General features: G+C 50.0%; 1 protein-coding gene across 1 annotated transcript in view; it reads right to left on the reverse strand.

Moving 5' to 3' along the window:
* The window catches only part of WDR6 (WD repeat domain 6), a 71302-nt gene extending 62255 nt beyond the window's left edge, over nucleotides 1–9047 (reverse strand). The window contains exon 1 of the mRNA XM_069206204.1: nucleotides 8944–9047. The gene's annotated coding sequence lies outside the window, so the exon portion shown is untranslated. The remainder of the gene's footprint in view (nucleotides 1–8943) is intronic.
* Between the last annotated feature and the right edge of the window lie 775 nt (nucleotides 9048–9822).

Below are 9822 nucleotides of genomic sequence, written 5' to 3' on the forward strand. Positions count from 1 at the left end.
AACATCAACTGAGATAATGACAAATCAAAAGAAATTCCAGCGATTGCTGGCTTGGGAGAACAGTCCATATGGAGCAGGGGGGGTGCCGAAGGACGTTAGTTCTAAGTCATGGAATTACCCTGCCCAAGTTACTCTCAGTGCTGGGTCAGCCGCCCAGGACCGCGAGCGGCTAAGGTGTTGCAGTGAAGGACCAGTGGTGCTGCCAGGCCATTTCTGATCAGCTGGGGGAGGCAGGCCATGTTACTGTGTATAAGGACCAGAGCAGGGCGAGAGAAAAAAAAAGAAAAAAAGGAAATAAGTGGTGCTTAATTGTCTCAGCAAATATCATCTGCTGTGCGTGGCGTGAGGGTAGGTCCTCGTACAGATTCTGCAGAATCGGAGTTCACGTCATGGTCTGGTTTCCCGTCAGTTTGAGTGGACAGGGCTGTTGGCGACGTGTTAACAAATCTAGATGTGGCTTGCAGGAGATGGGAGCGCTCCGTTTGTGACTGTTCAGGTGAGGGTTTACTGCCTTGTTTTTTGCGTTGCCTCCGCCTTGTCTTGGGAGAGGACCATTTTTCCCCCAGAGTGCTTGTGTCTATCGTGTCGGCCAAGCCCTTAGCGTGTAGCCAGGTCCAGGCGTCTTCTGGTGTAGTGAAGAAGAGTACCCGTGTATCGTCTTGTACACGGAGTCTGGCTGGGAACAGCAACGCATACTTGATGTTGTGTTCGCGAAGGCGTTCTTTAACACGATAGAAAGAACTCCGCTTCCTCTGAACTTTTGCTGTAAAGTCTGGGTAAGCTGTGATCTCTGCGTTTTCAAAGCGTAACGGGCCTGATTTGCGGAATAGCTGTAGGATGAGGTCTCTATCGCGGTAATTAAGGAGTCTTGCTATCAACGGGTGAGGCTGCGCACCAGGTCTGCCAGGGTGGGGCCTGCCAGGGATCCTGTGGGCACGCTCAACGGAGAAAACCTTTGGGATATTGTCTTTAAGGATTGTTTCCGAGAGCCATTGTTCTACGAATAATTCTGTGCTGGGGCCTTCGACACGCTCAGGGAACCCCACCAAGCGAATGTTGTTGCATCGGGACCTTCCCTCTGCATCCTCAGCTCTACGTTTTAAGAAGTCCACTTCGGTTGTTAAGTGAGTCAATTGTGATTGGAGGTCTTTCACAGACCGGGGGAGGGATACGGAGTATTTTTTCCAGTTCAGACACCCTGTCAGCCAGTGCGTGTTGGTCGGTGCGCAGTATGTTGACATCTTCTGTCACAGAGCCTATTTTGGCTTCCAGGGTGGACTTGGTGTCTAGGATGGCTTGCAATATCTTTTCAAACTGTGATGTGTGTGATTGTAAAATAAGTTCCATCTTCTGCAAAACCAGTTGCATGGTGACGTGGGCCTCAGAGGAAGGGAGGGTGCTGGAGTCCATTCTACCCGGAGGTGCACGTGGGGTTTTTGGTTTGACCATTTGGTGAGTGCGGTTCCAGGTGGTCACTAACGGAGTAGGACCGGCTGGGGGCGATGCAGGCAGGGCGGACAGACAAGTATGCTGCGGTGTTGTGAGAGCCCGGTTCCAGAGGGCTATGGATAACTATTGAAGGCCAAAAGCGACATGCTAGAGTCAGTTGAGTGTCGCGCGAAGTTTGGGAAAACCCGCAACCGCTTCCCGGCCAAGTGTACAGATTAGTGGTAGTAAAGCGATCAGACTAGTTCCTGGTGGTTAGCAGAGTGCTTTAGCGCTGCGCCGTATGCACGCTGCGCCTCCGGACTCCTGTCAGCAGGGGGGCCAAGTGTATTATACTCCTATATCCACGTAAAGCGGCGAAGCCCACCAACCATGTAGGGGCGCCGGAGCAGCAGAGATGTGGGAAGTGTTGTATACGGCCGAATCGGGGGCACGCCGCAGCTTAGTTCAACATGGGCGCTGAAGCTAGGCGAAGCGATAGCAGGCCAGTGAGGGAAGATGGGTAAGGGCCTAGTGTATTGGTGGTTTGCTGCACGGCCTGGGGCTGGTTGCGCTGATGGGGAATTATATGTAGGGCCCGGAGGGTCAGGGGCGGTACCTCATGTGCCTTGTTAGCGCCTCAAACTGCTCTGTGTAAGTTGGACTGGAGGGAGGTAGTCGTCCTATTCTCGCGCCGCGACTCGATTAATGTCGCCGAAAGGCTCACCTTTTTCCTTTTTCTCTTCCCCCTTCCTTCTTCCTTTCTTTGGTTTGTTGTGCTGCGTGGGCTCCTATAGAAAAGTTAAAACAAGTTCCAAATGAGGCCCCAGGCCTGAGGTCTCATTGGCAGTACCTAGGGCCCAGCTGCCAGGCTACACGTAATCCTCAAGGCCTCTGCTCCAACAGGCCTCACCCAGGCAGGTCGCAGCTCCTCCGAGCTTCGGCGCACAGGTGGGCGTCGGATGAGCCCACTTCCAGTGAGCGGGGGAGCCGGGGCGCGGTCACCAGCAGCAGCGCCTCAGCACGGAGGCCACAGACGGCAGGAACACGCATCAGTGGGCATCAGCAGGCAGGACGCGGCACCGCGACGGGCCCAGCCTTGCAGCGTCGCCCCGCCCCAGAAGGTAGTGAGGTGCCTCCAGCACTATCCACTGGGCCAGAGATTCCCCGGTGTTGTCAGCAGTCCGGGCACGGCTCCAGGCGGCATCCACACAGGCCGCAGCTGCAGCCGTGGGCACGGCAGTCCGCTCACAGCATACAGAGCAGCTGCGTCACCCAATATGTAACCCCGGCTACAAGTGCAGGTCCCGGGCGGCTGAATAGGCGACGCCTGTCACCTTTAAAAGGGGGAACAGGCGCCGCTGTCAGGATATCTGAAAGGGCCGGGATCGGAGCTGCAGTTTATGCTGCCGCTCCGGTCACCATATTGGCCACGCCCCGTCCCACCACAGTTAGGGTGCTGGGCGGCATAGCAGTCCCACGCAGGAAAGTCACCAAGTGCCTTTCAGGAAGAAAACTTCATGCAAGTCATGGTCAGTGATTTTTCGTTTCTCAAGAACACACTCCAAGTATGAGAATGTAATGTTCAAAAATGAAAAAAATGCCAAGTGGGCGAATCAAACAAGGTACTCACTGTGAAAAGCGTCACTACCCTCAATGGAGCTGCAAGAGAGATGGCTCTGCTTAAGACAAAAAGATACCACCTTCTTGACTGGGAACCAGAAGTATGACAGGCCTTCCTTCAAGGGCAGTCGAAGCAATGGTCTATGCAGACTTGGCAAGCCGCACCCCGAATTCCAAATGAACTTCTAATTTGTGAGGGTTTTTGTGCGGGAGCATGAAAGAATAAAAGGTTAAAGATGGCAGTTGAAGAAGTATCTTAGTGAAAGGTTAGTAGATGGACACCAAATATCTTCTTTACCACTGAAAGCGTCACTAAGGAAGGGTATTTGCCAGAGGGCACTGTACTAGTCAAAATATTTTATTAAACTTTTAGTGGCAGAGTGCATGTATATCCATGTGTCATTTCTTTTGTTTAGATGTGGTTTTAGGTCACTCACACTTGATCACAAGAGAGTTCTTAGACTCTTTCTGTCCTAGGACAGTAGGTATATCCTGGGGGACCCTTTAAGATACATAAACTAGATTTATATATTCATCCAACTGGCTAGGTTAATGGGCAATCACCTGAATGAGTAAATGGGCAGCTCTCCCAATAACTTCAGAGCAAGTATTGTGCAAAGAATTAGAATGCAAAACTGCATCCAAGCAGGATTTATCAGCACTATCGCTCTATTTCCTGGCCTGATGCATGCTGCTCTTATGTAAATATGTGTGACGATACATATACTGCGATTGGTGCATACAGCGAGTGTCACCTCTACTTACATCCAGTTGTTAAGCTTTGTCATCCCTTGCCTGCCTGTTAAGTCAGTTTGATGATTCTTGACCGTACCAGCCTGTGGGTGAGAGATTTTATCCTAACTCCATTTACGCCTGGTCGCACTTCCGCAGCACGCTATACTGGGGGTCGGAGCATTAACATGCTTACAATAAACGTAATAAGTACAGATATTGCAGATATGTTACACATCGCAGTCTTGTTTCTCTGTTGTAAATAACATTATAAACATAATGCATATTTGGACAGGTGTTGTTCGATTTCTACTCTCCTTGGAGGAATACATTCAATACTATTCACCTGAAATTCACAAGTTTCAAAAGTACCATACTGTTGCCTCGAAATCTTATCTGAAGCCTTAAATGGGGTGCAGGGATGGTACAGGGGACTGTTTACATATATTTTATGGGGTATCCCCGTGTGCCCATGGGCCAAAGGTTAATGCTGGGTCCTGCTGCTAAATGTAGTCACAATTTTCTTCTAGTTCAGAATGCCAGAGCTGGTCCCTATCCAGTGCTTTAAATGGGCCGGTACTGACTAACTGCACTTCTTCAATTTGAAATGGAGAGCACCTGCACCTCTCAGCACTGCTGCAATATATTTCATGTGAGAGTACTGGCACTTCTCTGCACTGCTGCAGTATATTTAATGGAAGAGTACCGGCACTTCTCAGCAATGCTGCAATACATTTAATGGGAGAGTATCACCACTTCTCAGCATTGCTGCAGTACATTTAACGGTAAAGTACCAGCACTGCTGCAGCACATTTAATGGTAGAGTACCAGCACTTCTGAAATACATTTAATGGGAGAGTAACGGCACTTCTCAACACTGCTGCAGTACATTTAATCGGAGAGTACCAGCACTTCTCAGAGCTGCTGCAGTACATTTTATGGGAGAATACTGGCACTGCTGCAATACATTTAAGGAGAGAGTACCAGTACCTCTAAGCGCTGCTGCAATACATTTAAGCAAAGAGTACCAGCACTGCTGCAATACATTTAATGGTAGAGTACCTGCACTTCACATCACTGCTGCAATACATTTAATGGGAGAGTACCAGCACTTTTCAGCAACGCTGCAGTACATTTAATGGGAGAGTACCAGCACTTCTAAGCAGTGCTGCAATTCATTTAATGGGAGAGTACCTGCACTTCACATCACTGCTGCATTACATTTAATGGGAGAGTACTGGCACTTCTCAGCAATGCTGTAGTACATGTAATAGGAGCGTGCCGGCACTTCTCAGCACTGCTGCAATACAGTTAATGGGAGAGTACCAGCACTTCTCAGCACTGCTGCAATGCATTTAATGGGAGAGTACCAGCACTTCTCAACAACACTGCAGTACATTTAATAGGAGAGTACAGGCACTTCTCAGCACTGCTGCAATACATTTAAAGGTAAATTACCTGCACTTCTCAGCACTGCTGCAATACATTTAATGGAAGAGTACCGGCACGTCTAAGCACTGCTGTAATACATTTAATGGTAAATTACCTGCACTTCTCAGCACTGCTGCAATAGATTTAATGGGAGAGTACCTGCACTTCACATCGCTGCTGCAATACATTTAATGGGAGAGTACTGGCACTTCACAGCACTGCTGCAATACATTTAATGGAAGAATACCTGCACTTCTCAGCACTGCTGCAATAGATTTAATGGGAGAGTACCTGCACTTCACATCGCTGCTGCAATACATTTAATGGGAGAGTACTGGCACTTCACAGCACTGCTGCAATACATTTAATGGAAGAATGTAGGAAGTTGGCTCTGTATGTGCTATTTCAAAGTAAGGAATAGCATGCACAGAGTCCAAGGGTTCCCCTTAGAGGTAAAATAGTGGTAAAAATAGATAATACTAATGCTCTATTTTGTGGTAGTGTGGTCGAGCAGTAGGCTTATCCAAGGAGTAGTGTTAAGCATTTGTTGTACATACACATAGACAATAAATGAGGTACACACACTCAGAGACAAATCCAGCCAATAGGTTTTGTATAGAAAAATATATTTTCTTAGTTTATTTTAAGAACCACAGGTTCAAATTCTACATGTAATATCTCATTCGAAAGGTATTGCAGGTAAGTACTTTAGGAACTTTAAATCATAAAAATTGCATGTATACTTTTCAAGTTATTGACAAATAGCTGTTTTAAAAGTGGACACAGTGCAATTTTCACAGTTCCTAGGGGAGGTAAGTATTTGTTAGGTTAACCAGGTAAGTAGGACACTTACAGGGCTTAGTTCTTGGTCCAAAGTAGCCCACCGTTGGGGGTTCAGAGCAACCCCAAAGTCACCACACCAGCAGCTCAGGGCCGGTCAGGTGCAGGGTTCAAAGTGGTGCCCAAAACACATAGGCTAGAATGGAGAGAAGGGGGTGCCCCGGTTCCGGTCTGCTTGCAGGTAAGTACCCGCGTCTTCGGAGGGCAGACCAGGGGGGTTTTGTAGGGCACCGGGGGGGACACAAGCCCACACAGAAATTTCACCCTCAGCAGCGCGGGGGCGGCCGGGTGCAGTGTAGAAACAAGCGTCGGGTTCGCAATGTTAGTCTATGAGAGATCTCGGGATCTCTTCAGCGCTGCAGGCAGGCAAGGGGGGGGATTCCTCGGGGAAACCTCCACTTGGGCAAGGGAGAGGGACTCCTGGGGGTCACTTCTCCAGTGAAAGTCCGGTCCTTCAGGTCCTGGGGGCTGCGGGTGCAGGGTCTCTCCCAGGCGTCGGGACTTAGGATTCAAAGAGTCGCGGTCAGGGGAAGCCTCGGGATTCCCTCTGCAGGCGGCGCTGTGGGGGCTCAGGGGGGACAGGTTTTGGTACTCACAGTATCAGAGTAGTCCTGGGGTCCCTCCTGAGGTGTTGGATCTCCACCAGCCGAGTCGGGGTCGCCGGGTGCAGTGTTGCAAGTCTCACGCTTCTTGCGGGGAGCTTGCAGGGTTCTTTCAAGGCTGCTGGAAACAAAGTTGCAGCCTTTCTTGGAGCAGGTCCGCTGTCCTCGGGAGTTTCTTGTCTTTTCGAAGCAGGGGCAGTCCTCAGAGGATGTCGAGGTCGCTGGTCCCTTTGGAAGGCGTCGCTGGAGCAGGATCTTTGGAAGGCAGGAGACAGGCCGGTGAGTTTCTGGAGCCAAGGCAGTTGTCGTCTTCTGGTCTTCCTCTGCAGGGGTTTTCAGCTAGGCAGTCCTTCTTCTTGTAGTTGCAGGAATCTAATTTTCTAGGGTTCAGGGTAGCCCTTAAATACTAAATTTAAGGGCGTGTTTAGGTCTGGGGGGTTAGTAGCCAATGGCTACTAGCCCTGAGGGTGGGTACACCCTCTTTGTGCCTCCTCCCAAGGGGAGGGGGTCACAATCCTAACCCTATTGGGGGAATCCTCCATCTGCAAGATGGAGGATTTCTAAAAGTTAGAGTCACTTCAGCTCAGGACACCTTAGGGGCTGTCCTGACTGGCCAGTGACTCCTCCTTGTTGCTTTCTTTGTTCCCTCCAGCCTTGCCGCCAAAAGTGGGGGCCGTGGCCGGAGGGGGCGGGCAACTCCACTAAGCTGGAGTGCCCTGCTGGGCTGTGACAAAGGGGTGAGCCTTTGAGGCTCACCGCCAGGTGTTACAGCTCCTGCCTGGGGGAGGTGTTAGCATCTCCACCCAGTGCAGGCTTTGTTACTGGCCTCAGAGTGACAAAGGCACTCTCCCCATGGGGCCAGCAACATGTCTCTGGTGTGGCAGGCTGCTGGAACTAGTCAGCCTACACAGACAGTCGGTTAAGTTTCAGGGGGCACCTCTAAGGTGCCCTCTGTGGTGTATTTTACAATAAAATGTACACTGGCATCAGTGTGCATTTATTGTGCTGAGAAGTTTGATACCAAACTTCCCAGTTTTCAGTGTAGCCATTATGGTGCTGTGGAGTTCGTGTTTGACAGACTCCCAGACCATATACTCTTATGGCTACCCTGCACTTACAATGTCTAAGGTTTTGTTTAGACACTGTAGGGGTACCATGCTCATGCACTGGTACCCTCACCTATGGTATAGTGCACCCTGCCTTAGGGCTGTAAGGCCTGCTAGAGGGGTGTCTTACCTATACTGCATAGGCAGTGAGAGGCTGGCATGGCACCCTGAGGGGAGTGCCATGTCGACTTACTCGTTTTGTTCTCACTAGCACATACAAGCTGGCAAGCAGTGTGTCTGTGCTGAGTGAGAGGTCTCCAGGGTGGCATAAGACATGCTGCAGCCCTTAGAGACCTTCCTTGGCATCAGGGCCCTTGGTACTAGAAGTACCAGTTACAAGGGACTTATCTGGATGCCAGGGTCTGCCAATTGTGGATACAAAAGTACAGGTTAGGGAAAGAACACTGGTGCTGGGGCCTGGTTAGCAGGCCTCAGCACACTTTCAATTGTAAACATAGCATCAGCAAAGGCAAAAAGTCAGGGGGCAACCATGCCAAGGAGGCATTTCCTTACAAAGAATACCTGCACTTCTCAGCACTGCTGCAATACATTTAATGGTAAATTACCTGCACTTCTCAGCACTGCTGCAATACATTTGATGGGAGAGTACCTTCACTTCACATCACTGCTGCAATATATTTAATGGGAGAGTACCTGCACTTCACATCACTGCTGCATTACATTTAATGGGAGAGTACTTGCACTTCACATCACTGCTGCAATACATTTAATGGGAGAGTACCTGCACTTCTCAGCACTGCTGCAGTACGCTTAATGGGAGAGTACCAGCACTTCTCAGCACTGCTGCAGCACATTTAATGGAGGAGTAGCAGCACTTCCCAGAAGCAAATAGGTAGTCTAAACAGAAAGTACCTGTACTGTTTTATTTACATTTATAGCATTGCAGTCTATCTCCTATCCCATTCTATTGTGTGCAGTGAAATATGTTTTTGCTCGTGTTCCACAACTGAAATTGTATTTATATATAGCGCTTACTACCCTCGGCGAGGCGCTGAAGCGCAATACAAACTACAACTCGGACCTAGGCTCTGGGTTTGACTGTGCAGGCAAGGCTTATTGAAAGACTGGGCCTCCCCATGCGGGCGCTGATCACAGAACTCCCGCGAGCGCCAGGACAGTGACTCGGGGACTGCTGGCATTAGGGCGAAGAGTGAGCTACCCACCTGCCCGGTACTACCATCCACCATCCATGAGGTCATAGGACACCCGTTGTCCGTCGTCGCTCTCTCAACGGAAGTCATTGGTGCCACATCTCAGCACTTCCGGGTTACATTGATCCTAAACCACAGCTGCACGTGTGCTGGGAGTCGTATTGGAATGGGCGGGGCTAAGAATGTAAACGTGAACCAGGATTGGAGATCGCTCGTTTCTCAGCCAATCATATTCTACTACACACAAGTCCTAAGTTCTGATTGGCCGTAGGGGTGCACTTGCATGTATCCAAGCAACGGAGGTGCCAGTCTCTCGCCCGGGCAGTGACAGCCTGGCTCGGCCCGTGGTCCTGGGCGAGGCATGGAGCCGGGCCGCCCCGGGTGCTCGGATTACGGTTGGGCGGATGGGGAAACCCTCTTGGCATTGTTGCCCATGTTATTGTGGCTTAGGCCTGGCGGCTGCCTGTCATAGGGCAAGGGGTCTTGGGCGTCATGTAGGGGTCGCCAGGGTTCGCACCTGCGACCGCCGGCCTCAGAGGTGGCAAAACCAGTGCCAGGGACACGGGGCAGCTCGTCCTTATGGGCGTCAGTTCTAGCGCCAACCTTTTTTCTGTCAACGTTTTTATTACACTAGTAATGAATAATGTGTCCTTATTCTCTGTTAGTGTAATAAGAAATCGAGTACAGTTAGCTGGACTATTTAGACAGCTGAGGTAACTATAAAACAGTGCTTTCACATGTACGTTGTGTGCGTGCTTGTGGGATAGTCTTTATACCCCATCTTAGTACTATGATCTCCCAATTAACACTTCTGAATTCTTTCCTCCTCTATCCCTCCATTCTTCTATTCAATCCAACTAACAGAGTCACATGTCCTCCGCTCACAGTAAC

This window comes from Pleurodeles waltl, chromosome 9 (assembly GCF_031143425.1).
Source record: "Pleurodeles waltl isolate 20211129_DDA chromosome 9, aPleWal1.hap1.20221129, whole genome shotgun sequence".
Classification (NCBI taxonomy): domain Eukaryota; kingdom Metazoa; phylum Chordata; class Amphibia; order Caudata; family Salamandridae; genus Pleurodeles; species Pleurodeles waltl.